This window comes from Canis lupus, chromosome 19 (assembly GCF_003254725.2).
Source record: "Canis lupus dingo isolate Sandy chromosome 19, ASM325472v2, whole genome shotgun sequence".
NCBI lineage: Eukaryota > Metazoa > Chordata > Mammalia > Carnivora > Canidae > Canis > Canis lupus.
In genome coordinates this window covers 30,416,020-30,441,087 of record NC_064261.1, presented here as the reverse complement: position 1 = coordinate 30,441,087, position 25,068 = coordinate 30,416,020, and the positions used below count along the sequence as shown (strand labels likewise).

Below are 25,068 nucleotides of genomic sequence, written 5' to 3'. Positions count from 1 at the left end.
CCCCGCTGAGCAGGGAGTCTGCCTCTCTCTCTCTCTCTCTCTCTCTCTCTCTCTATCTCTCCTCTCTCTCAAGTAAGTAAATAAGATCTTAAAAAAAAAAAAAAAAAGAAGACTTTAAAGAACTCATTCTTTAAAAAAAAAAAAGACTTTCAAGGTGGCAGCAGCAGAGTATTAAACCAAGCATGGGCCCTCCTTCTAGAAGGGGCCACTTCTGTGAGTGCACAGCTCAGATGCCCCGCGTGAAGGAAAGGCAGTGTTTGCACAGAGGAGGGGTGCACAGAGGGCCTCCTGGGCGGCAGGAGGGGCTTCACCAGAGATGAAAAGGTGGGAATTCTCCTGGCAGAGTTAGGGGAAGGAAGAGAAGGCCTGGTTAGGGCTGGGGCTTCACGCTGGCTGGTGAGCAGTGAGAAGACAGCAGGACAGGTCAGGAGGGAGGCTGACATCTTGAAACCTTCATTAGCACTAGCGCTGGGCCTCTCAAGCGGGGGTGGTGTCACTCATAAGTCATTCCTAGGTCTCGAGTCAGGATCCCTGTACCCCCAGTGCATTCCTACACTTTTACCTCCCCGGGCTTTTCACACTTGGGTGTGATTATCTGTTCAATAGGAGCTGATCTCACCTGACCCCATGCTCTTTAGAAAGGAGGCAGGTGTTACACTGTATTCCAGAACCTGCTTCCAGGGCCTGACATTAGAACTTCATCAAAAAAAAAAAATTGTGGAACAAAGAAAGAAGACCTCGCTTGTTGGGTAGTATGTCTTTTAAAGTATTTAATCCAAGTAACTGATCCCTTAAGATATTAAAATTTCATCTTTACAATGGTCCAGTCTTCCCGGTTTCCATTATGTTTGGCTTTCCCTTTAGCAGACAAAAGGGAGTCATGGCTGGTTGGAGGAGGGACTGTGAACTAATCATGGAGCGGGCGAGTCTTTCTGCTTTATGGATGACATCATCTCGAAGGCTTCAGGAAGAGTCACAAACGTGGTGGTCACGTATGATGAGACAGAGAAGACAGAGAAGGGCAGACAACCTTCATCAGATTATATGTTGGCTCAGGCCTATATATTGCCAAGCAGTTGGCTAAAGATGTGAAGTTTCCCTGATTTGAAAAATTTTGAAATTACAGTACCGAATAAACATTCAAATTCTTGGATTTTCCCCGAGTTTCGCTCCAGATGTTTGGTGTGGCGTAGATACCGCAGTCCATAAATGTGTCCAAAAGTCCAGTAAATTAGGCCAGAGGGCGTGGAGGCTGTGCCATTTTGCAGGGCCTCCCTGGGACAGAGACACCGCCGCCGCCACCACCGTGGAGGTTTCTTGCACCTTCAGCCGGGGAGGGGGGTGGGGGGCTCTGCAGGAAGGCTCCAGAACAGCGAGGTGCTTTAGGCAGCATGGTGTAGCGAGGAATGTCCCGGCGAGGCCGACACCCGCCCAAGCTGTCAGAATTCACACCGCGGGAAAAGCAGGCATGAGCCGAGAGGGGGGCGAGGAGGGGGTGCGGACGTGGGAATGTGTAGAAAGCCCCCGCCTGTCCTTGCTGGCGCAGTGGCCGCGCTGGGCTGGGGCGGGCAGGCGGCGGCCGGGCCCTGGAATCCCCCCGTCAATCCCTGCTCCAGATGTGGGCTCTGGGGCATCAGGGCTGTCGGGCTGGGAGGCTGACGAGTGGCGGTTACATCACTGTCCAAAGGCTTGATGGAGATTGACTCATGCGCTCCCTAAACGCCTTCTACGCCTTAGGGCCCTGGGGCCAAACGAATGCGCCCGGTGAGGTGTTACCCCGCCAGCCTAGCGGGCGCAGAGGAAAGAAACAGTCGCTTTTGGTGGTTTTAACTCTGAGATTCCACCCCGTTGGGGAGGGACAGCAGACGAAACAGGCCGGAGAGCAGATGAGACCACCCCAGGTCTGCTGAGAGGAGGAAAAATCTTCCCTTCTCACCTCCTTCTCTCGGAGCGCAGGCCAGGTGGGGCCCAAGCCAGGCCCTCTCGGAAGGTTCCTCAGTGCTGGGGAGGCAGAAACTACTAGAAATGACATTGGGCCATTAAAGGATGCGGTCAAAGGGAGTGGGGCCTGGGGGATGCACCTGCCCGGTCGATGCTTTTATGCAGGTCTGCTGTCAGGAGCTGTTTCTAGGGTCATGTGGCAGCTCTGGAATCCCAGAGGCCGAGTTGTTTGGGGTGCCACCTTTCAGACTGGGAGCTGGAGAGCTGATGGCTCATTTATGATGGCCGAGCCCCAAGATAAGGTGCCTCCGGATCAGGTTCACTTCCTCATGCATCAGGGGGCCTGAGGCTGAGCATAAATGTGTCAAACGCCTACAGGGTTGACTTGGTCTGCAAACCTGGGTGGCCCAGCTCGAGGGAGATGTTGACCTGCATGGCCTGGCTTCGCTGAGTTCAGCCTGCCTGGACTTTGATTCCGGAACTCATTTGGTGGTCCATCACTCACCAGCCACGTGGCAATTACTTAAATCCTTCTAAGTCTCTTTGCCCACCTGTAAATGGGGGCGATGATGGTACATTGCCTCTCAGGGCTTTGCCGTGAGCTTAAACGAGGATTCCCATGTAATAGATGAGTTTCTGAGAAATGTGTTGCTGTCTTAGCCTGTTTACTGTTAGTGAATCACTTTCTGGGACAGCCAGGCATCTGAGCCTCAAGCTCTGGCTTCTGTCACCCTATGAGTCTAGGGCTTTTAGAGTTTGGGGCCCAACAAGGAGAATTAATTTATAGTGTCCCAAAGAGAGAAGGAGTGGAGGTTTTGGTATGCCAAGTGAATGAGAGGGGTTGGCCCAGTTCCAGATGGCTGATGAGGAAGGAGAAGAGGAACAAAAACAGAGTTGGCCACGGGAATGGGGTCTCGAAAATGCAGAAACCTGCAAGTGGCCCTACCTGTTATAGGAATGGCTACCTTCACATCTGGGACTTCTGGGCCCAAGTTTGGAAGCCCAATAGCCTGATTGGCTAGCTCAGAGGAAGTGTGGCCACCAGAAGGAGACGCCCTCATTGGAGGGATGATGCTGACTTGGACAGGAGGTCAGGAACCTCTAACCACAAAGGTGCCTGCTGCAGCTGCACAGGATGGGTCGTGCTGCCCACCACACAGCACCACCGACTGTGGCTTCTTGGGGGGACCTCCAGAGCCCCCTAATCTGCAGATGGGGCATAGAGGGGGAGTCACGAATGGCTGATACTGCAATTTCTGCCCAGTTTTGTGAGTAAGGAGTCTTGAAACAGACTTAATTGCATTGAGATAAATGAATGTGGCATTTCTCCTGCCCAAATATCATAAAAGTACTCACATCTGCCACAGACAAAAAGAGTGAGCATGGAGTTCAGGACAGACTAGCTTACAGGAAATGTCCTGCAAATGATGGTTCAGAGAGGGCCCTGCTGAAAACAGACTGACCTAAGACCCCAGGCATACACTACTCCTAGGCTGGGCTTGGGGTAGATGAGGGTAGCCCCTGTAAAGTTTGAGGTCAGTGCTGGTTAGCTCCTTCCCCACATGATCAGGTTGTGAAGGAAGTAAGTCTCAGACCAAATTCCTCCACACAGAGGCATTTAGAAAACCAGCTTCCAGGGTGCCTGGGTAGCTCAGTCGGTTGGGCATTTGCCTTCAGCTCAGGTCATGATCCTGAGGTCCTGGGATCGAGCCCTGTATCAGACTCCCTTCTCAGCGAGGAGACTGCTTCTCCCTCTCCCTCTGCCCCTCCTCCCTGCTTGCGTATTCTCTCTCCTAAATAAATAAATAAAATCTTAAAAGAAAAAGACCGGCTTTCCTTCCCAAGGAGCCCCAAATGGTCTGCACAAATGCTTGAGTACATCAGAAATCTCAACTCCCTGTCCTTTTGAGGGGCTCCCACAATCACCTGCATAAGTTTACTTGCAATAATCATAAATTCCTGGGCAGAATTCCAATGTGTTCAGAACCCTTCTAGTCAGGCTACTGGAAATCCTCCCAGTAGGTGGACAACTTCCCGAAGGACTGTTGGGGGATGTGTCAAGCTTTGGGCAGCACCAATGCAGGCCAAGCCTCCAGATGCCCCCGGATCCTTATACAGGATATAGGACGCAGCCTGGGTGGGATGTGTCTCTGAATAAGGCAGCCAAGTTTGCCAGTCTTGGGTACCCTGATTTTCACCAAGGAAAGCTTATTCCTTACGTCATCATGCTGGTGAACGGGCAACTAGTTTCACCGAAAGACCACAAAACACACTATTTCTGACATTCTTTATGCCTGGTGGCAAAGGATGGGGCAAAGATTAGGATGCCAGAAGCACTCACAGTGTTTCTGAAGTGGCAGGGCCTCCTCAACAGACTGGTCAGTGCCCTCCTAGTCTGGGTGTTTCCATTAGTGGCTTAGAGGACCCGTTCACTGCTTAACTGAAGAGGCATCTCCCAAATGCTACATTGGAGCAGGCCCTCAGGATGTTTGGGGCAGGGGGCAGCATCAGGACCAGAACTTGGGATCTGAATCAGTCCTTTGATTAAAATATAAAATAAAGCTCTATTTCCTCTCTCTCTCTCCCTCTCTCTCTCTCTCTCTCTGGTATCTTAAGTCTTGTTCCCAATGAGCTTATGAGGTTCTTGGGAACAGGGCCAAGATTTTCAGCCACACAATGCTAGATTCATCGTATTCACTCTTTCTTTAAATATTTATTAAGTGGCTTTTAGAGAGTAGAACAGTTGGCTGAAAAGGCATTTTGGGAAATGGGGGTCTTAGTGGCCAGGCTGAAGAATCTGGATTACGTACAGGCAAGCTAGGAAGCCACTGAACACTTTTGAGAAGGGAAGTGGTTTGATCAAAGCAAAGGCCCACAAGGAACACTTAGCTGACGGAGCAGCCATTGAGGGCACCTGGGTTCATGCACCACACCTTCCTCCTCCGTGGCCATTCTTCAGATCAGCAGTCTCTCAAGAAGAGGGACTACAGAGTACCTACCATGTGCCAAGCACTGTGTTAGGAGTCACAGTCCCCAACCCACCTGAATGAACCCTGACTCACCCCATTATCCAGAAGAGGAGGCCAAGGATAAGAGTGGTTGAGTCACTCAGAGGCACACCACAGGAAGGGGGGAGGATTTCTGTATGGCACCAAGCGCTCCCCCACATTCTCCCTCTACTTGCCCCCAAGCTGAGGCATTGGATTCTGAGTCGCTCCGGAGGTATTTGGAATAAGGGACAGATGCAAAGCAGGATAATTCCAGCTCTTTCTTGGGAACAGCGACACAGAAAACGAAATGCTCTCTAGCAACAAAACCCGCTATCTGCGTATTGGCCCATCTGTGCTAAGCGGAATTCCACAGGGCTTATTGTCCCTCAAGGAACAGGGAGGAGCCATTTGGGGAGCTGAGGAGTTAGGACGAGACCTTCACCGATGACAAGTCACATTAGACGGTTACATTCCTGGGTCCTGGGAGGAGTGCTTGCTGGATTTGCTATTATACTTGTTGCAAAAAGATAATGCTGGATAAGGACATTCTGGCTTTCTGCATAACAAACCTGTGTATTGGATTGAGTTTGCAATATCTGGCACATTAAAAATTACTTTTCAGTTGAGATTAAAAAGAACAAGCACTCTCCTGCCCACACTGTCTTCAATCCAGAGGCCCTAAAGTTTTTCTATGTGGAGACAGATTATTCATCCCAACATGGACCAGCTCTAAGGCGAGCAATAAGGGTTTTAAAATTTGTTCTCTGATACCCACCATCTCATGAGGAGTATTTTATGGCTCAAGATAGTTACTAATACTCCACCCTAGGCCCTGGGAAGCTCACACACTACAAAGGGGCCAGCACAGACCCTGGGACAGCCAGACCTGGATTCTTGCCCAAACCCTGCCACCTCCTAGCTGTGTGGCCTTGGGCAGATTACTCAACCTCTCTGAGAGTTGGTTTTCTCCTCTGTAACATAGAGCAACTCACTGAATTCCGAAGGGAGTAAATGAGGTAACAGATGCAGAAGCTCTTGACACACTGGCTACTCGGGGAATGTTAACTGGTAGCTGGTAGTTGATACTTCTCTACTATTCACAGGCTCCCAGAACCCAGCTGTGGAGACAAGACTAATAGTCACCAACTGTCACATGGAAGAGTGGGATGGGGGAAAACATGGGCTTTGAGGACACCCAGACCTAACTCACACCCTACTAATCACCAGCTTTGTGTCTTGGGCAGTTAGCTTTCGATGTTCTCTATGTTCTTATCTGTGAAATGGGCTTATCTTCCTACCTGCTGGGCCTGGTGCCATCAGGGAGCTCATGCCTGAGGAAAGCCAGGGTTATGTTAACACTGCATTTGTTGGAGACTCAACTGGTCCCCAAACTGGAGGAGCCCAGGTAGGGGGTCTGCCAGAGAAGCCATCACGTGCTGTCATAAAATAAAGAGATTTGTCTCACCTGCACATGTCTGAATGTTTTTCAAATGTACACAGGTGCTGATGTAACGAATGGAGTACAAATTCTAAGGCACTGCTGAAGTTGTTTGCTCTCAGTCAGTGGAAGCTGAGAAAGCACAAAAGAGGAGCCAATGTTTCGTTTCACACTAAATCGGGTCCTCATACCTGTAGCCAAAAAGGTTAGAAATTCTGGTCCCACAACCAATGTAGAGTCACCTGTATGATGCTGGATTTGGAGTCTGGTGGTGGCTGGGGGGAGGCTGCAGGGGAAGCCTGCCCGGGGCCAACCCAGCCCTCACTCCCCAGCTCCTTTCTTCCCTCCCTGGGCTCCCAGGCGGGGAAGGAGGAGCCATCACCTCACAACCAAGAGCTTTGGGGGCTCCTCCATGGGGCCTCTACCGTGTGCCCTTTGCAGGTCCTCTCTGATTTTGTCCGCACAATAATCTTAAGGGCTAAGCATTAATATATGGGCCCCTTTTACAGATGAGGAAACCAAGGCATGGAATGGTTGACTAACTTGTCCTGGGCAGCACAGCCAGGATTCAGACCCATGCAGCCTAGCTGCACAAGGCTAGCTCCCATCCAAGGCTGGAGAGAAGGCTTCAGGGACACATCGGTTGTACCAGCAAGAGCAGGAACATAAAAGCGAATCCCTGAGATGTCACAGGTTAGGTAGAGGCCAGGGTGGCCTGTCAGGGTCTTTCCAGCACACCTACCACTGCAAACTCCACGGGTATATCCAGGAGGCTCAGAGAAGCTGGAGGACAGAACTCTGCAGCTCATTGAAGGTTTTCTTCCTTTTCTTTATCCTCAGGTCAGGAAAGCAGGGGAGTGGTGTGAATCGCTTTTGCTATAAATGTTGGCACAAGCCCTCACAGACCTGCATCTGGGCTGGGAGCTCCCTGCTGGCCAGGACTGCATGTTCTGGACAGAACCAGGACTAGGCCCTGCTGAAACTTCTGGGAGACTCCACGCTGGCAGCAGAAGCCGACACACTGTAGCACAAGGGCTCCTGTGGACACAGAACTGGGCTGCGCAAAATACTGCATGAAGGATGCGGGTGGAAGGGACCCTCTGTTTCGGGGCAACCTTGTTGAGGGTGGGACCAGGTGTGAGCCCAGAGTGGCGTCCAGACGTTTCAAGCAGTGGCTATTGAGGGAGATGGAGGCAGACCAGGCCACTGTAGGCCTCATGGGAGACTTTCAGGAAAAGGCCAGACAGGGGGCCTTGAGGTTTTATGAGCATTTAGGGAGAGGGCCCCAATGCGGTGGTAGGAAGGCAAGGCCGTGTCTGTGAGGCACTAGTCCCAGGTTTCATTGGTGCATGGGCATTCCCTGATCCCACGTCATGGTCACCGGGGACCTCTGTGTGCCAGGGAGCCATTGAATGACATGCAGTCCTGGCCAGCAGGGAGCTCCCAGCCCAGATGCAGAGACAGGTCCTCCCATGATGCTGGAGCTTGAGTGTGCATCAGAAGCCCCTTGGAGGGCTTGTGAAAACCCAGATTTCTGGGCTGCCTGCTCAGAGTTTCCACTTTAATACATCTGGGCTAGGACCTGGGAATCTGCATTTCTAACAAGTACCCAGCTGCAGCCTCATGACTATATGTGGAGAACCATGGGCCTATAACATGCAGAGAACATGCCACTCAGCCACGAAAAAACCAGACCAGAGACAGTGTCATGAATAAGGAGAGCGCGGAGATGAGCAGAGAACAGGGAGGAACTCCCAGCAGAAAGCCATACAGAAGCAGAAGAGTGGAGAGGACTAAGGGACAGAGCCGGTTGGACCAGAGCCAGCAGGAGGTGCATGTGGGAGCAGGTGGCCCACCTGCCGGTGGCCTGGGCTTGACCATGGGGGGCGATTTTTTTCCTAGACCCACTGAGGACTTAGCTGAGAAAGGTCAGCCTGAGGTTCCACCTTGTCAGAGGGCATCAAAACGGTGATGAAGCCTCCGATGGTGCCTTCTGGTTTGCAAAACACTTCCCCATATAAATTTCCTCACTTCACCCACCAGCAACTCAGTGAGTTCTGATGCAACATTTTGTACCACCCACTTTCCTTGCCTGTTACAGAAAAGGAAACTGAGGCTTTTCTCAGGTGTGAAGTTATTTGCTCCTGCTGACAGGCCCTGCAGGGAGAGCCACCGCTAGAACCCAGCCGTCCAATCATCGAGAGTTCCATGATGCTACTGGTTTCTCAAAGCCCAGAGTCAAGCCAACTCCTTTCCTTGTTTCTGCTAAATAAATGTCGTCGTCATGTTCATACCATTAATAATAGCAGGAAGTCAATCTGGCCATGTAACGTGAGAAAGGTAATAGTCCCACGTCAGGAAATCCTGTTGCTCAGAGTCCCCTGGGAATGTTAACTTTCCCACTCTGCCCCCACAGGCATCCTGACCTTCTGCACAGTTGGCTTCCCCAGGCGCAACGAGGCCGGAAATGCTGGGCCCTTGGCCAGAGTCTGATCTGACCTTCGCCCTCTGGTAGCAAAAAGTCTTTTTCACGTAGCACCTACTGGGGGTAGGAGGCAAAAAAGGGGCCACCGGGGAGCTCCTCCTACTCCTGGGCCTGCCCTTGCAGGTAGGTGGTGGGCAGTGGGTGGTAGATGGTGGGTGGTGGGCCGTAGGGAAGGGGAAAAGCTGCCAGATGGATGCTCAGACGCGCTCACTCCGAGGTGAGAGGTAACTGGGACGAGTAACCCAGCCTCTCTGCTTCCTTGCCTGAAAGTGAAGCAGAGTGAGGTGAGGTTCAAATACACAGGCGGGCACATCGAAGGTGCCAGTGGCTTCGCAAGGGAGACTCTGCTCTCTTCTGCAGGACGGGGGAGAGGGGCTGGAAAATAGGGAAGGACCTCCCGCCGAGGTGAGGCACACGAGGACTCAGAAACTGAAGCAGTAACCCCCCTGCAGGTCCTCCCTGGAGAGGAGTGCAGGTGGCCCGTATCTTCGACTTCGTGCTTCACTCACGGGCTTATTCTTCTATCCAGTGATCTTATTGTGTGACATACACAACACTCATTTATTTTCACTCACAATTACCTCCCTTCTTCCATCACATCACCCTGCAAGTTCGATTGTAACATTATTCAATTATCCACTCCCTCGACAAATAGAAATAGAGCACCCACGAAGTGCCAGGCACGGTGAGGTACTAGGGACACGGGCACAGTCTTGCCCTTGAGAAATTCTCTGTCTGTCCGGGAGGCTGACCCTGATGGTACAAGAAATGTGCTAATTACTATAATAGTAAGCCCTTCAAGGGAGAAGTGCTAGGTGCTAAGAGAGCTCAGGTCACCGACCTGCTCCAGCCTGGGTCCATGAACACCTTCTTGAAAAGGTGACTCTTGAGCTGGGAGCTGGCAGGGGCTCATCTGGCCAGCTTGCCACTGTCCCCACCTGCCCCTTCGCCTGACACCAGTAACTCCGCTGTCCTGCTGGCCCCTCTCCTTGCTGACTTTGCAGCTCCTGCTTTATCGTCCTGCTGTAGCCATCCTTTCCTTCGTGGTGCCAGACTAACCTTGAACTCCGGGTGGTGTCCATGCTGTCTGTCCTTGGAGGCAGACATCTCCTTCTCAGGCCATAATCTCTACCTCTGAGAATCTCAGCAGCAAGTCCTGACACCCCACCAGGTTTGGGAATCACTGCTGCAGAGACCTCAACCACTCTTGTCATGATTCCCTGACACGTGCCCCCCAGCCCCACACTCACTGTCCTGTGGCGGGTACAGGACGGGAAGACACGGTTCCCCCCTTCCCCAAGCTCACAATCGAGCAGGCCAGCAGCATCACAGAACCCCTACATAAGTGATGCAGATTGTGTGGGGCGCTCAGGAGGCCCGCGGGAGGATGGTTAACCTACCCAGGGGTCAGAGAAGACTCCCTGGAGGAGGCAATGTCTGAGCCGAGTCTGAAAGAAGGAAAAGCAGACAGGAGCAACATTCCGGCCACAGAGAGCAGTGAGTATAGAGGCAGGGGTGGAGATGGGAGCTGGGGGAGGGGTAGAGAAAGGTCTTTCTAGAAATGACAGATAGATCACTGCTGCTGGAGTGTAGGGTGTGAGGGGAGCTTAATCCAGCTGGAGGTATCAGGAAAACTTCCTGGAAGCAGTGGTACATGAACTGAGACATTTGATGGACCACTTGGAGCTGGCAGGGAGGAGGGAGAAGGATGCTATGAACTGAAGTTGGGAACTGTACTCATCAACAATGCTATATAACTTACTCCAAAACGTAGTGGGTCGAAGCAACAATATCTATTTATTATCTTGGCCTCTGTGGGTCATGGTTGATGGCTCCAGCATGGTATCTGCCATGAGGTTGTATCAATGTGCGGGCTGGGCTTACCTGAGGCTGGAGGATCTGCTTCCAAGGTGGCCCCTCACTCACCTGGTACACCGGGGCTGGCTGGTTGTTGGCCAGAGGCTTCGGTTCCCACCCCGCGCACCTCTCTGCAGGGCTGCTAGGGTCCTCACCGAAGGGCAGCCGGCTTCTGCCAGAGTGAATGACCCGAGAGACCAAGTGAAAGCCCTAATGTCTTTTGTTGTGACCTAGCTTCAAAAGTCACGTGCTTCTGACTCCGTCCACCTGTCACATAGGTCAGCGCTGTTGCAGTGGGAGAGGGGCCACTGCCAGGCCAGTCAAGGGAGGCCCTCGCTTCATGCGCAAAATGTAAGGCAGGCCAAGAAAACTCAAGACCACAGGTAAGTAATATTTTGAAAAATCAAAACTAATGCAAAAACATCCATGATGAACAATGGTCAATATTTAAAATACAGACCGAACCCAAGGGGGCTGGGATCAAGATGGAGCAGGTGAAATGAGCTGGTCAAGTGCAAGGTTGAGCCCTTTACGATGGGAATCCCAGGAGGCCAAGATCATTGAGGCCTTTCTGAAGACTGGTGACCACAGGGTGGGGCCCATGAGGCACAGACCTCTCTGCACACTTCTCATTTAGGAGCCAGGAGGCTGAGAAGCAGGTGTCTAATCCAGGTCCAAGGGCAAAGAGCTGAGGGTGGGAGATCTGTTTCTCCACTGAGAGTCACTGAACCCAGAGAAAAAACCCACAGGCAATTCAGATATAAATGGTAGCCTCATGCCTGGGGGATCAGAGATGGAGGTTGTCTTCATTTCCCAGGGCCACCATAGCACATTACTGCAAACTGTGGGATTTAAAATGACAGAAATTTTCATCCTCTTACAATCCTGGAGGCCAATACTCTGAGATCAAGGTGTCAGGAGGTTGGCTGCTTCGGTGGACTGAGGGTGCCTCTCTCCTGGTGTCTGGGAATTGCTGACAGTCACTGACCATCCATGGCTTCTGGACATATCACTCCAACCGCAGCCTTGATCATGCTGGAATGGTTCTCTACCTGTGTCTGTATCCAAATTTGCCCCTTCCTACAAGGACACCAATGACTGGATTAGGGCCCACCCTAATCCAGGGTAACCTCATCTTAATGGAACTACATCTGCAAAAACCTTACTTCCAAATAAAGCCACACTCCTAGGTCCAGGGAGGTTAGGACTTGACCAGATCTTTCAAGGCCACAGTTCTACCCCCAGTAGGAGTATCAGGTTATTCTAATGGAGGGCTTGCTGCATCATTAGAATTGGAAGGGAGACAAATATTTAAAAATTCACATTTCATGCATCTGCTTTTTAAAGCGCTAACAGAAAGCATCAAGTGCTCTTGCATAAAAGGGAAAAAAAAACAATAAAACATCTACTTCCATTCTGTGTGTTCCGATCTGGTAGGAGAAAGTGACAGAGTGCACAAATGAGCTGAAGGGGGACGCAGAACACATGGAAGCTGAGACAGGCAGACAATCTCAGAGACATGGCCAGCAAGAGGGGAGGATGGTGGCAAAGGCTCTGAGAGACAGGATCTCTCCCAGGACCTTCCAGGAGCCTGCCACTAGAGACTTCCAAAGCCCCACTGCATTTTCGCAACAAAGGGCCTAATAGGGAATTCCCATTTTGTTGCTCTCCACTGGGGGTGGATGACATAGTAAGATCAGTATTTGGCCTGAAATCTGGGGAGTCTCCACTCCTGCTCAGACATGGTTGCTCACAATTTATCAACTATACTTTGGTTACCAAGAAGGTGTCAAAAATGAGCAGGTTGGAAGGGACTGAAATGAGTTCCAAATTCAGGGATGGCAGACAGGTTTTGTCTCTCATGCCATGCCTCCACTGGTAGTTGTCCAGAGCACTGTGTGAATAAGATTCCAAGTGCAGAGAGCCATAATTGATTAGCTATGTCTGCCTCCGGTGCAGGAAGGTCAAGTGGCACCTTTATGCATTTGCTATTCTAGACCTTGTACAAACATTGTATTTTGAAGGTGGGAAAAGTGAGACCACGGAAGAAAATATCATATGCCTGAGGCCTCTTTGCTGGCGCAGAGTAGAACCCAGTTGGATCCCACCACCCCCAATCCCACTACACACTGGGCTTTCTCTCTCCTTAGCCTCCATGTCGGTGAGCAGCAACATCCATCCAGCTGTCTGGGAGCTGTCCTCAGCACCCTCCTCTCTCACACCCTGTACACTCGGCTGCCATGTCCCATTCGCGTGCCACTCAACTTGCTCTTGAGCCATCCGCTTCTCTCCATTTCTCCATCATCCCCTAGTCCAAAGTTCTTGTTCCTTGAAGGACACTTGGCAAAGTCTGGAGACCTTTTTGGTTGTCATGACTTGTGGTGGGTGCTACTGGCATCTTGTGGGTAGAGGCCAGGAACGCTGGTAACCATCCTACAATATACAGGACAGTCCCCACAACAGTGGGCCCCACATCCGGCCCAGAACTTCAACAGTGCTGAGGTAAAGAAATCCTTTCCTAATCTGAGCCACCATCATCTCTTGCCTAGACAAGGTCAAAGACCTCTCAGTCAGCCTGCCTGCCTCCATCTTGTCCCTATGGTCCATTCTTCACCAAGATACCAAAGTGATATTAAAATGCAAATCCTAATACTGTACTTCCAAACAGATCCAAGCTCCTCACCATGCCCAGCGGATCGTTGCGATTCGGCCCCACCTATCTCCTCAGCCGCACCTTCTGCTACCCTCTTGCTCCACTTCTGTGCTATATCATCTTTGGCCTTCCTTCAGATCTGAGGGAGCCATGCTTCCTCCTCCTTCAGGGCCTTTGCAGGGGCTCTTCCTTCTGTTGGAAACACCAACCCTCAATCCCAACATCTTTGCCTAGTTAACTCCCACTCAACCAGCTGAATTTATGAGGAAGGTTCTCTTCACCTCCTTCTCTCTTTATAGTATTTATTATTGCCTGTAACCATGTGTTTGTGAGGTTGTTTTGTGATTGTCCTCCTCCTCCCAGTGCACTGGAAGTCCCCTGTAGGCAGGAGCAGTATCTGTTTTGATCACTCCCACCCATGTTTTTAGTGCTTCATATTGTATCTATAACCTCGTAGGCTTTCAAGAAATATTTGTTGAGTGAATGAATGAATGAACAACCTCAGGTCTCCAGAGCCTTTGGCTCTTTATTTGCCCTACTATAATCAAAGTCTTTCTCTGTTGCTCTTCTCTGCCCTTCATATTTTTCCTTCTACCCTTTCTCTCTCCATTAACTGTCATCTTATTCAGCCAACGACTATATGTAAGGATTTATTGTGCTGATTAAATGTCGTTCTTTGTGAAAGAAATTCAGTTGATTTTCTTATTTGCATATCCTTCAACTGATGTTGCCAGGAATGGAAAACAGTCGAATATAATGAGCTGTCTCTGCTGGATGGACGCCTGGCACCGCCTGAAGGCAGGCATTGGACCAGGTGTCCTTGGGCTGGGAGACAAAGTCAGTGGCCAATAGTTCCCCAGCCCCAGCTCCAAAGGGGACATGGTTGCTGGCTTCCTGACAAAGCAAAGCAGGTCCTCCTCCGTCTCTGTCCAGGGCTGACATTTCTCAATCTGCAAGACTTGGTCAAGTGTCATCTTCTCAGAGAGGCCCTCCCAGATGACCTATCTAAAGTAGGCCAAAGAACAAAAAAGCCCAACTGAGGAGGCAAAGTATATAACTGGGAAGAGGTAGGAGCCTTGAAACATTGTGGAATCTTCTCCCTTATGCTTCCTACTATATACAGTAATTAAATGCCTCTGGGTCAAGCTAGTCTTAGTCAGGTATCTTGTTACTTGCAGCTGAAAGCACTCTGATGCCTTTTTACCATGTGTATTGGCCTACTCGGGCTGCCATAACCAATCACAAAGATGGGGGTGGCCTAAACAACAGAGATCCATCATCTCACAGTTTTGGAGGCCAGAAGTCTGAGATCGAGATGTTGGCTGAGTTGGTTCCTTTTGAGAGCCCAATGAGTGAGGGATTTGTCTCAAGCCTCTCTCCTTGGCTTAGGTATGTCAGCATTTTCCCTGAGTGATCATATCATCATCTCTCTGTAAATGTCTGTGTCCAAATTTCCTCTTCTTATTAGATACCAAGCATATTGGGTTAGGGCCACCCTAATTATTTGTTTTAATTTAATTATCTTTTTAAAGATTCTCTCTTTAAATACATTTACTTTCCAAGGTAGCAGAGGTTAGGAATTGGGGGGTGGGTGGGTGGGTGTCTCGTAACGCCATTGATCCAGAATTATTACCCATCACACAAGGCTCACTCTTGGGGATGGAGACAAAGACCAGGCATGGCAACTGTTGCCTCCACTTCCCTCACAGTAGGAATTGTTGGTGAGAGCCCCATATGGCCCCACCAGTGGTCTGGGGCGAGAGAAGGCAGGAGTGAAAGCTTCTCTCCAGGGCTTCAATCTCAACAGTCCAAGGAGAATCACACCAGAAAACCATGGCGATGACAGCAGTGACCACTACTCATCACTTCCACACAGCAGGCACTTCACTGTGGCCTCGAAAATGGGGTCTCCAACAACAGGACTGAACTCAGAGGTATTAATTGCAGGTCCAGGGTTACATGGCTAGTGTGGCAGCTACAGAGGTGCCTCTTTCACCTCCTTCCAAGAATGAGCCTGCCCTTCAGCTATGTGAACACAGGGACTCCTACCCCCAGGGCAGCACCTTTGGGATCTCCTCTGCTTCTGGGTCAAGGCCTTCCATTTCCGGGGCAGGCAGATCAGGGACTGAACCTGGCAGGGGGAGGGCCTAGGACCAGGCTATTGCTACCCAGCCTGGGAAGCCTCTGGGGAGCAGTCGTGGCTTCACACCTCCCTGTAGGGTCATGTGGGCATGTGGGTTTGAGGCTCTAGTGAACCATCCTCCTCCAGCCACCTTTCCTCTTTCACAGGCCTTCCTCCTAATAAACTCCTGTCTATTGCTCAGTGGACCCAAATTGGCACTTCTGTGGAGGGCAGACCAGGCTTGGAACCATGACTGCTCTGGAGAGTTTCAGAATAAGAGATGGATTTGGGGGGGCGCCTGGGTGGCTCAGTTGGTTAAGTGTCTACCTTTGGCTCAGGTCACACTCTTGGAGTTCTGGGATTGAGCCCCACATCTGGCTCTGTGCTCAGCTCCTGTCTACTTCTCCTTCTCCCTCTGCCCCTTCTCCCTCTGCTTCATTCCCTCTCTCTCTCTCTCTCTCTCTCAAATAAGTAAATAAATCTCAAAAAAACAAAAATAGAGATGGATCTTGACTCTATGAGCCCTGAGTGCAAACCTGGTGGCCAATTTCACCTAGACTTGATGGGTACATAGCCAAGGTACCCAGGGTCCCAGGGATTAGTGACAGTCTTGCCCAAGGTCACCAGCTGATTGCTAGATCCTGAGGTTTCCAAGCTCCATCTGAGCCCCTTGCATGGGTGAGGACTTGGACTATCCAAAGTGACTCAGAGCTATAGCCCTGAAGTATGTATGAGGAGAGAGGAGACTGGGGACCTGGAGAAGCCAAAGGTCTATCACTGAGCTGCAGGACAGCAAGGACCCTTCAAGGTGCTGCCCAAGAACCTCCTGATGATGAAGAACCATGTCTCTCAGCAGCAGAACACAGAGGCAGCAAGAGGTGGGCAAATGAGAGGGGCCTAAGCCCCTCCTCCCTATTCTGCATTGCCTTTGCCAAGAGAGGCACCATTCCACTTCTGAAGTGGGCAGAAAGCCCCTTTCTTGGAGGATAATTGGGAGTCTTCAGGGAGATGGTGCGCAAAGAGCCCCCTGCCTGGAGCCTGGGACTCCTGCTCGGGCCCATGGTAATCATGTAGAACCAGGGCTTGAGTGCAGGCCTCATCACACACTGATTTATGACTGGATGACCTGATACCTCTCCGAAGGGGCTCCTGAAGTCACCTTACAGCCCCCACCATCTCCAGAGCTAAAATATTTTGTGGTCAACAGGAGAGAAGGATGGACACAGCTGGACACATCTCTTTGATTCAACAGGCACAAAGCACAGCTATTTCTTTTCCAAGGGGCTTCCCAATGGAGGGCCTCCTTTGCTCCCTCCCTCCCTTCCTGACACTGCTTAAGTCTGGGCGATAGGGGACTGACAGGGCACAACAGGGTCTCTCCAAGTCTGGCAGAGAGCAGGCAAGGGCAAGGGGAGAGCCTTTTCCTCAGGCTCCTACATGGGGCTGTTCTCTTGCCAAGGCAAGGGTTCAGGGCTAGACTGGGGTTCCTCAAAGTAGGGGCCTAGATTGTTCTGTGAGTAAAGGAAACAGGGTCTGCCCATTCTCATCAGGGAGCCTCTGCAGGATGCTGCCCCGTGGCCCTAATGTCCATCTGCCTGCCTACCCTGTTGGGCAAGTTGTCTGAGCTGAGCATTTGCACTCAAGGCCAGTCCTTCAATGACCTCCCCAGCAACAAACACACTCCAGATGTCTTCACAATCAAAGCACCCCACTGGCCCTGGTTGTAAGCTCTTAAAATGTGCAGTGCATGCGTGTGTGTGTGTGTGTGTGTGTGTGTTTCCAACCATTGTAGGCAGCCAACATAGAGTAACAACAAAGCAAACACTTTGGAACCAGTCAGATCCAGTTCTGCTACTTCGAATTACTACTCCCTGAGCCTTGGACTCCTCATTTGCAAAGGAGGTTAATAAGGCATCCTCAGGTTGCTACGATTAGATGAGATGATGCAGCAAAGCGGAGTCTCGTGTCTGGTCTTGGGTGGTCAGTGTTTCTGAATCCTGATCTGACAGCTGTGGTTACTTACCTGGCACAGCTGAAACATCTGTCTAAACAGAATCTTCTTGTGCACACCCCCTTGCGTATCCACACGCATAAACTCATGTATCTGGGCACATGCCTGCCTACACACTGGAAATCGGAAGGATCTTGGCTCATGTGTACTTTTGTGTGTTCAGATACATGCATCGCGTGCATGTCACACGGTCCTGCAGATACACGCGCAAGTACACACATGCACACATCCCTGCATGTATGCGGCGTGCACATATATGGTCCTGCAGGCACGTGCACTTACCACACACACATGCACTCCTCCCTACACACACACATACGGTGCACATACAGGTGCGGAAGAACAGGCTGACAAACCCCAGAGCCAGACCAGTGAATGTGGTGAACTCAGGTCCCAAGAAAAGGAGGGAAGAACAGACTTTTTTAGCTGCTCAAGGGCATCTTGAAGTAAAAACAGGCCAGCTCAGGTCTGCCAGAAGGGGTGCTGGGCAGCACAGTGACCCTGATGCCCCGAGCCCCTCTCCCATCTCTTCTGGCTCAAGGTCCTCATAGAACTCCCCTGTGTAGTCCAGATACCATATAAAGGAGCAATTAAAGGTGCCACTAAAAAGGCGGGACACTTCTTGCACACCCTCAGGATCAGGGTCAGCGCAGGATGGCTGGAGAGCTGGAGGTAGAGGGAGGTGCACCCCTGTCCCTGTAACCCATTTGGTCCCTGAGAACCATCCGAAGACCACAGGGTGTGGGCATAGACACCTGCCCAGTGGTGGCGACTCTCAGTCCTCAAAACTGTGTGTGGTCAGGGGCTGTGGTCCTCGGAGCACAGGGAGGCAGCAGGAAGCCAGGTTGTTTATCTGAGAGGCGTGGCTAGGAGAAGGAGAAGCCAACACTCAGGATCACACAGGCTCCTGTGTGAAGAAGAGTGTTCAAACCTTGGCACGCAGGGGCCTGCCTCCCACGGGCCCCACCTAGGACAACCCGGGGAGAGGGAAAGGAAATTAATATCAATACTAGTAGACTAATAAAACTGCATGTCATAACAATATATTGCTATCATTGAATTGTACATTTCAAACAGGTGAATTTTATCAGATGTGAATCACTCCTCAATAAAGAGGTTTATATGTCTCTCCTCCCTTACTCTACTCTGTGGTCTTGTGTCAGGCACTCTGCAAGTTTTTTAAGCGGAGTATCTCATTAAGTCTTCCCCAAAGGCCATTCCATATGTGAGGGGAAGGTATGGGGTCTGGTCCAAAGTCACCCCGCTGTTTAGTGGTGGAGTTGGACACTACTGAGCAAGACGGGCCAGCTGGGTCATTCATTCCTTCTAGTATATAGTCAGTCAACATTCATGCACTGAATCTGGATGTCCCATAGGAACTGGGCCAATGGTTCCTAAATCCATCATCCTACCGAAATGTCATCGGGAATGATGGAGAACAAAGGGCTAGTCTTCAGCTAGCCCTCTGTTCCTCATCAAAGAATGCTTCTTAAACGCTGGTTTGGGGACCCGCTCCTGAGTCCTGCCTCAGTGGGTCGCTGGACCTGAGACCTGCTTGGACCCTCCAGTACCCCCTTTGCTTCCCCCTCCCCCTCGGACCCTTGGGGTCAGGTCCTGCGCTGGGGGAGGGAGGGAGGCGGCCCCTGAGGCAGGAGGAGGCTGAGTCACAATGCGTTTGTGCTCAGGTATTAATAGAAACATAAAACCCCGGATCAGCCATTTCTTCCCCCTCTGGACAAGCCCGGACAACGCGGGCTTCAGTGACTCTGACCTCTGTCGCATATTAAACAGAGGCGGGCGGGTCACATGGACATCTCATTAATTCACTGTAACCATGGGGGGTGGGGGAGGATGTTGGGGTGGGGACACAAAGGACAGAACTAGGTGCCTAACATTATCAAGGTTAACTAGTGATCCGGTGAGGACACTGGGGAGGGGCAGGGTCCCCAGGGGTGCGGCCCTGGTGAAAGGATAAATTAGTGCATCCTTTGTTTGCCTGTCAATAGGTGCTTCCAGGGGAGCCCCTCGGGGGCTGGGGAACTTTGTTTGCCAAAAGCCCTTAATCCTCCTGCAATCCTGTTTACATTCTTCATTTGCTCTGCAAACCTGCCCCTCAGAGATAGCTTTGGGGGGAACTGGGGCCTACTGCTATTGACACACTGCCTACTGGAGAGACTCAGTCCTGAAGAGCTGCTCTTGGCCACCACAAGCTGGGCCAGGGGCTCCAAATGTACCCAAGGCTCAACTGGATGCACACTTGCGCGTACACACACAGACACAACACCCCACCTGACCTCAGCATCTTGCTGAGCAAGTGAGAGTTAACTTCCTAGTTCAAGCGCATTTCACCCTTCAGCTAAGTACCTGACTTTTCAAAGGTCAGAGGCACTGCAGGGCTGTCTCTGTTCTCAAGAGGCCACTCCTCCTCCCTCTCCCTCTTTGCTAGGCTGCAGGGGAGGTGGCTGCGCCTTCAAGGCACAGTGGTCTCCAGGGTACAGGGGATGAGCCATCTTGTATGCAACATGCCCTCCAGTTCTGTGGCGGGGGAGGGAGGGTCCCAAATTCTGTGCACTGCACCTAAGCCTTGCAGAAGGATTGCTCTGGGCCTTGCTGCTCATCCTCCACTCATTCCCATCATACCCCCACCTGCCCCCCGGAGCTGCTACCTGGTGGCCTAGCTACCAGCCCAATAACCCCTGGTATAGTTGGCTAATCTGCAGTTCTTGGCTATAGGGCTGACCCCTTTGCAAATTCACCAGCCACTCTCAGCTCCCTTCTGGTTCTCTTTCAGACAGCTGAAAGCCTAAGAACCCCGGGGTGCTAGCTGAGGGCCTAGTGCTTTCTGAGACTATGTCACTCTCTACTCTGGGGGCAGTGAGAGCACATGCTGGGGAGCCTGGGTCCTAGGATCCAGAAGCATAGGGGATAGCGGAGGAACAGCTTCAGTCAGCATCACTTCTGAGCTACGGAGTTTCTTTCTTCTCTCTCTCCTGGGGTCCGGCCCGGGCTGCCAGGGGCACAGGGTCCTGTGGAACCCAATAGCATGCTCAGCCACAAAACCTCCTCTCCCCACCCCCCGAATGTCCCTATTGTCTGGCTCAAACTCACCTCCTTGTCACATTCTGTGTCCTCTCTACCCTACTCCAGCTGAGAGAAAACCTCACACCTGGAAACTTCAGGCATTGCATTTGATACCTAAAGGACAACGTGCAGAACTTAGAAACCTTTTTCTCCTGCAGGAAAGCCCATCTTTCAAAACTCTTGTGCTGTGGGCTCCATGGAGATCCCAGTCTGGCTTCACGCATACTTTCCCTTTGGGCCTTGTTTGAACCCTAATCCTCCCTGAGGCTCTGGGTGCCTCTGGCAGGCTACTGGGAAGGTCACATAGGAGGAAAAGAAGAAAAAGCATGTGCAGTCCCACTTACCTAGATGTATGATTTCGTTATATAAGTTGTCCCACCATTATTCGAGGGAGCTGTGTTGCAAGACCTCCAGTGTCTACCAAACCCTGTATATACTATGTCTTTTCCTATATATGCATGCCTCTGATAAAGTCCGATTTCCACGAGGCAAAGTCAGAGATTAACAGCAATAATTAGTAATAAAATAGAACAATTATAATAACATACTGTAATAAAAGTTATGCAAATGTGGGTCTCTCTCAAAATACCTTACTGTCCTATACTGAGCCTTCCTCTTGTGATGACGGGAGATGACAAAATGCCTACATGATGCGGCGAAATGAGAATGATGTAGGCAGAGTGACATAGTGTGAGGTTACTGTTGACTTTCTGACAGATCAGAACGAGGATCATCTGCTCCCAGGCTACAGTCGACCGGGGGGAAGGAACTAAAACTGTGGATGAGGGGGGAATCCTGTATATGAACTTTGGCATTGGGGAGGGGAGGTCCTGGTAAGGGCATGGGCCAAACACAGAATGGAGCTGCCCCTTCTGAGCCCTAGGATCTCCTGGCACCTTGAGGAGAGAGCAAAGGAGCCCTGCCACTTCTTAGTAAATGGCCAAAAGCCTGTGACAATTGGAACAAGAAAGCCTGTTACACAAGGTATGAGGATAAAGAGATGAAACTCCTAGTGTAGGCCAGGGGCCTCAAGAGGGTGACCCTGCACCCGTACCACTGGGTACACATAGAGCTGCCCCTTGCCTTGCTCCCTCTTGGCAGGTTTTTATTTTGTGTGTGTGTGTGTGTGTGTGTGTGTGTGTGTGTGTGTGTGTGTGTGTAAGATTGTATTTGTTTTAGAGAGAGAGCGAGAGAGAGAGAGAGAGAGCACACAAGCCAAGGGGAGAGGGAGAAGCAGGGTCCCGGCCTAGCAAGGAACCCCATGCAGGGTTTGACTCCAGGACCCTGGGATCATGACCTGAAATGAAGGCAGATGTTTAACCCACTGAGCCACCCAAGCCCCCACCTCTTGACAGATTTTAAAGCCCAGCTAGACCATTTGGGCCTGGAAAGTAGGAGCCTGTCCTGCCTTCCCCTTCCAAACAAGCTTTGGTGGGTGTGGCAATGCCAAGGCTGGTGGACACTCTCCCCAGGTGTGCAAAGGGAGAAAGGAATCCTCTGCCAAGGAGAGGTTTTAATAGAAGAATGAGACCATGAGGATCCCGAAGTGATAAGGGGCTCCCCTCACTCCCGCCCCAAGCTGCTGGGTACTGAGGGAGGACAGGGGGAGTGAGAGAGGGTCATCTCCCACTCGGACCACTCTACAAAGACCTGCTGGGCCCCTCCTGCCTCAGTTTCCCCACGGTGCTGTGGACATCAGGCTGGAGCCAAAGGGTGTGGGAGCCGTGGGTCTGAAGCGCACCACAGTTAGGAAATCAAAAGCGATCTTTTTCTTGCTGCCAGGGAGGGTGGCGCGCGTGAAGGTCAAGATAAAACCCGCGGGGGGGGGGGGGGGGGCGCGGAGTGTTTTGTTTGGCGCAGCCGGCTGGGCTGGCCGTTGCCTCGGTAGCTGAGAACATCGGCTCTGGTCACGCTTGCCTCCGCTCCAATCCTATTACTCGGTGCGGTTGGGCTCCGAAAATAGCCCCTGTCAGCCCCATCAGCGCGGTTCAGCGCTGCCACCGCCACCGTTGGCCACTGATTGTTCCTCGGACACAGGCATCGTTAACCCCTCCTGTGCCAGCCGGCCGGGGCACCTGGGCTGAAGGCCCACCTCTGGGGAAGTCATGGTCTTTTCAGTCCCCTTGGTCGCTGCAGGGACAACCAAAGGGCGCCTCGGCCCGTGTTCACTGGCGCGACTTGCTCCCCGCGGGTTGGCGCTTCTCGCCAGGAGGAGAGCAGGAGGAGAGCAGGCCCGGGGAGGGGACGGGACTGGCCCAAGGTCATCCGGCCGGCGCAGGGCTCAGCCCACGCCCAGCCGGGGCTGCGTGATTCCAAGGCTGGGCTTTGCCACTGTGCGCTACACACTCCACTCTAGACCCTGCCGAAGCTCTCCTCAAGGCCTGGAGGCTCGGGGGCCAGCTGGGGGGCTGTGAGATGACCACAGGTGTTGAAACGCAGCCTCCGCCCCAACCCACTCGGTTACGGTGGGGCAGGGCGCAGGCATCTGGATTTTTTTAACCAGCCCTGCCTGTGAATCTGAGGATAAAGTGCACTGGGGAGACCCCGGCTGTGCTGCGGCTCTGCAGGAATTCCTCCCAGGGAAGGAAAGGCGATGACCTTTTTGGTGCCCCGCAAGCTCTCCGGCATAGTGACGTACACTAATGTATTTCTTTTCATAACAAGTCAGTTTTTCAGATGAGCAAATGGAGGTTCCCTCCACTGCACCAGATTGTCTCTCAAGAGAAAAGAGTCAACAATTCGAGAGCAAAGACCATCCTGGAAAACGGATGGATGTGTCACATAGACCTGAGTGTGGCGTGGGCTCCCGGGGGAAGGGAGCTGGGACTGGGGTTCCCAGCACAGGTGGGCCCTAAATTGTGGGAGGGCTTCCATGAGGTGGTGCAGGTCACAGGGGAAGTCCAGGGCTTGTTGTCAATGATAATATCTGAAATACACCGAGACCTCACTATGGACAAGCCTGTCCTAAAACCCTTCTATCAATTTATTTAGACTTATAAGGCAGATTTTGCTATTATCCCCCTTGAACAGGTAAGAAGACAGAGACACTGCAAAGAAGCATCTGGCTTCAGAACTTGGGTCCAGTTATCATTAGAAGTGTTCTCTAGATGACAGAGGAATCCCAGGATGATGACAAGAAAGCCCTGGCCTGCCAGGAACTAGATCGAATGCTCCTGGAGCTCTTCTGGCCCTGACCCACTGGACGAGGCACACGGCTGAGGCCTCCTTGTGGCACAGTCCTAGGACCAACCATCCTTGGCTTCTGCAAGCCACATCTGGGGTGCTTTGAGATCCCAGACCATGTCGGGCTCAGCCCCCTTCCACTAGGCTGAGCTGCTGAGCTGCTGATCTACTGTGGGCTCTCTCTCTTCAAAGCACCTCAGGACAGTCTCTTCTGGTGGTTTGAACAGTGACCTCCAAGCCTGTTCCTGCTTGGGCTCTATCCTGGTCAGTCTTTGCTTGTGGACTATTGTCTTTTATTCTTTTTTAGAATTTACTTATTTGTTCATGAGACGCATGGAGAGAGAGGCAGAGACATAGGCAGAGGGGGAAAGCAGGCTCCCTGCGGGGAGCGTGATGCAGGACTCCATCCCAGGATCCCAGGATCATGACGTGAGCCAAAGGCAGCCGCTCAACCACTGAGCCACCCAGGTGCCCCGACTATTGTCATTTAAATCAATCTGCCTGCAGAATTCTGGGAGAAGAAACCGAAGGCTCTGAGTCTTATGTTACAGCCTTGAAACTTACAGTGAGGGATGTAGGGGTTTTGAACAGTCCCAACCCTCTGTGAAGCTTGGAATCCGACAAGGCCTACAGGTGGAAATAGATCCCTCATGGTGACCTATATACCTTGGCCTTTACTTTGTAGCTATTCTTTTATTAAACCCTCAAGTCTTTCTACTTCAAGTGGATAATCTGCTTCCTACTATTACCCTGGTGGGTACAGTAGCTAAAAAGATACAAAACCAAACTAGTTTGAAAAAAACAAAACAAAACAAAAAAACACTTGTTTCAATGGACCAGAGCTTGAAGCCCTGAGATGGGCAGCTACGTGCTAAGACTGCTCAAGATTTAGTGGCCCATCTGTGCCTGGGCCTTCTGTTCCTGCTTCCCACATTGGTCTTCCCTTCACATCCCAGGCCCTGAGATCCTGCGGCCTTGTTTGGGAGAAAGAGAGAACTCAATCTTTCCTCAGGGAGGAAACCCAGAGCCAAAGGCCATGGGCTCTGGGCCCCAGAGCCCTGGAGGTGAAAGGGAGATCCCTCACTTCAGGCTGGCTGTCCCCGCACTGGCCTGAGACCGATGGCCAATGTAAGGACCACCTGTCTTTGTCAGACTTTAGAGACTTTTTTTTTTTTTTTTTTTTACTTTAGAGACTTTCTTAGGTAATCTCTACTTTGTCTGAGTTTTCTGCTCACTCCACCCCATCTGGGGGTCTCTCCTATCTTTTCCTTCTGCTAATGATCAGTAGGCTGGCTGAGGCCCGGGAT

The 25,068-nt window shown here is 51.5% G+C and overlaps 1 long non-coding RNA gene across 1 annotated transcript; it reads left to right on the top strand.

Annotated features, from left to right (window-relative positions):
* The first annotated feature begins 8,804 nt into the window (after positions 1–8,804).
* LOC118351537 (uncharacterized) lies at positions 8,805–24,568 on the top strand. Its single transcript, XR_004807114.2, has 3 exons — positions 8,805–8,977; positions 10,990–11,094; positions 23,609–24,568. It is a non-coding gene; the product is annotated as an uncharacterized LOC118351537 (long non-coding RNA).
* Positions 24,569–25,068: the final 500 nt, after the last annotated feature.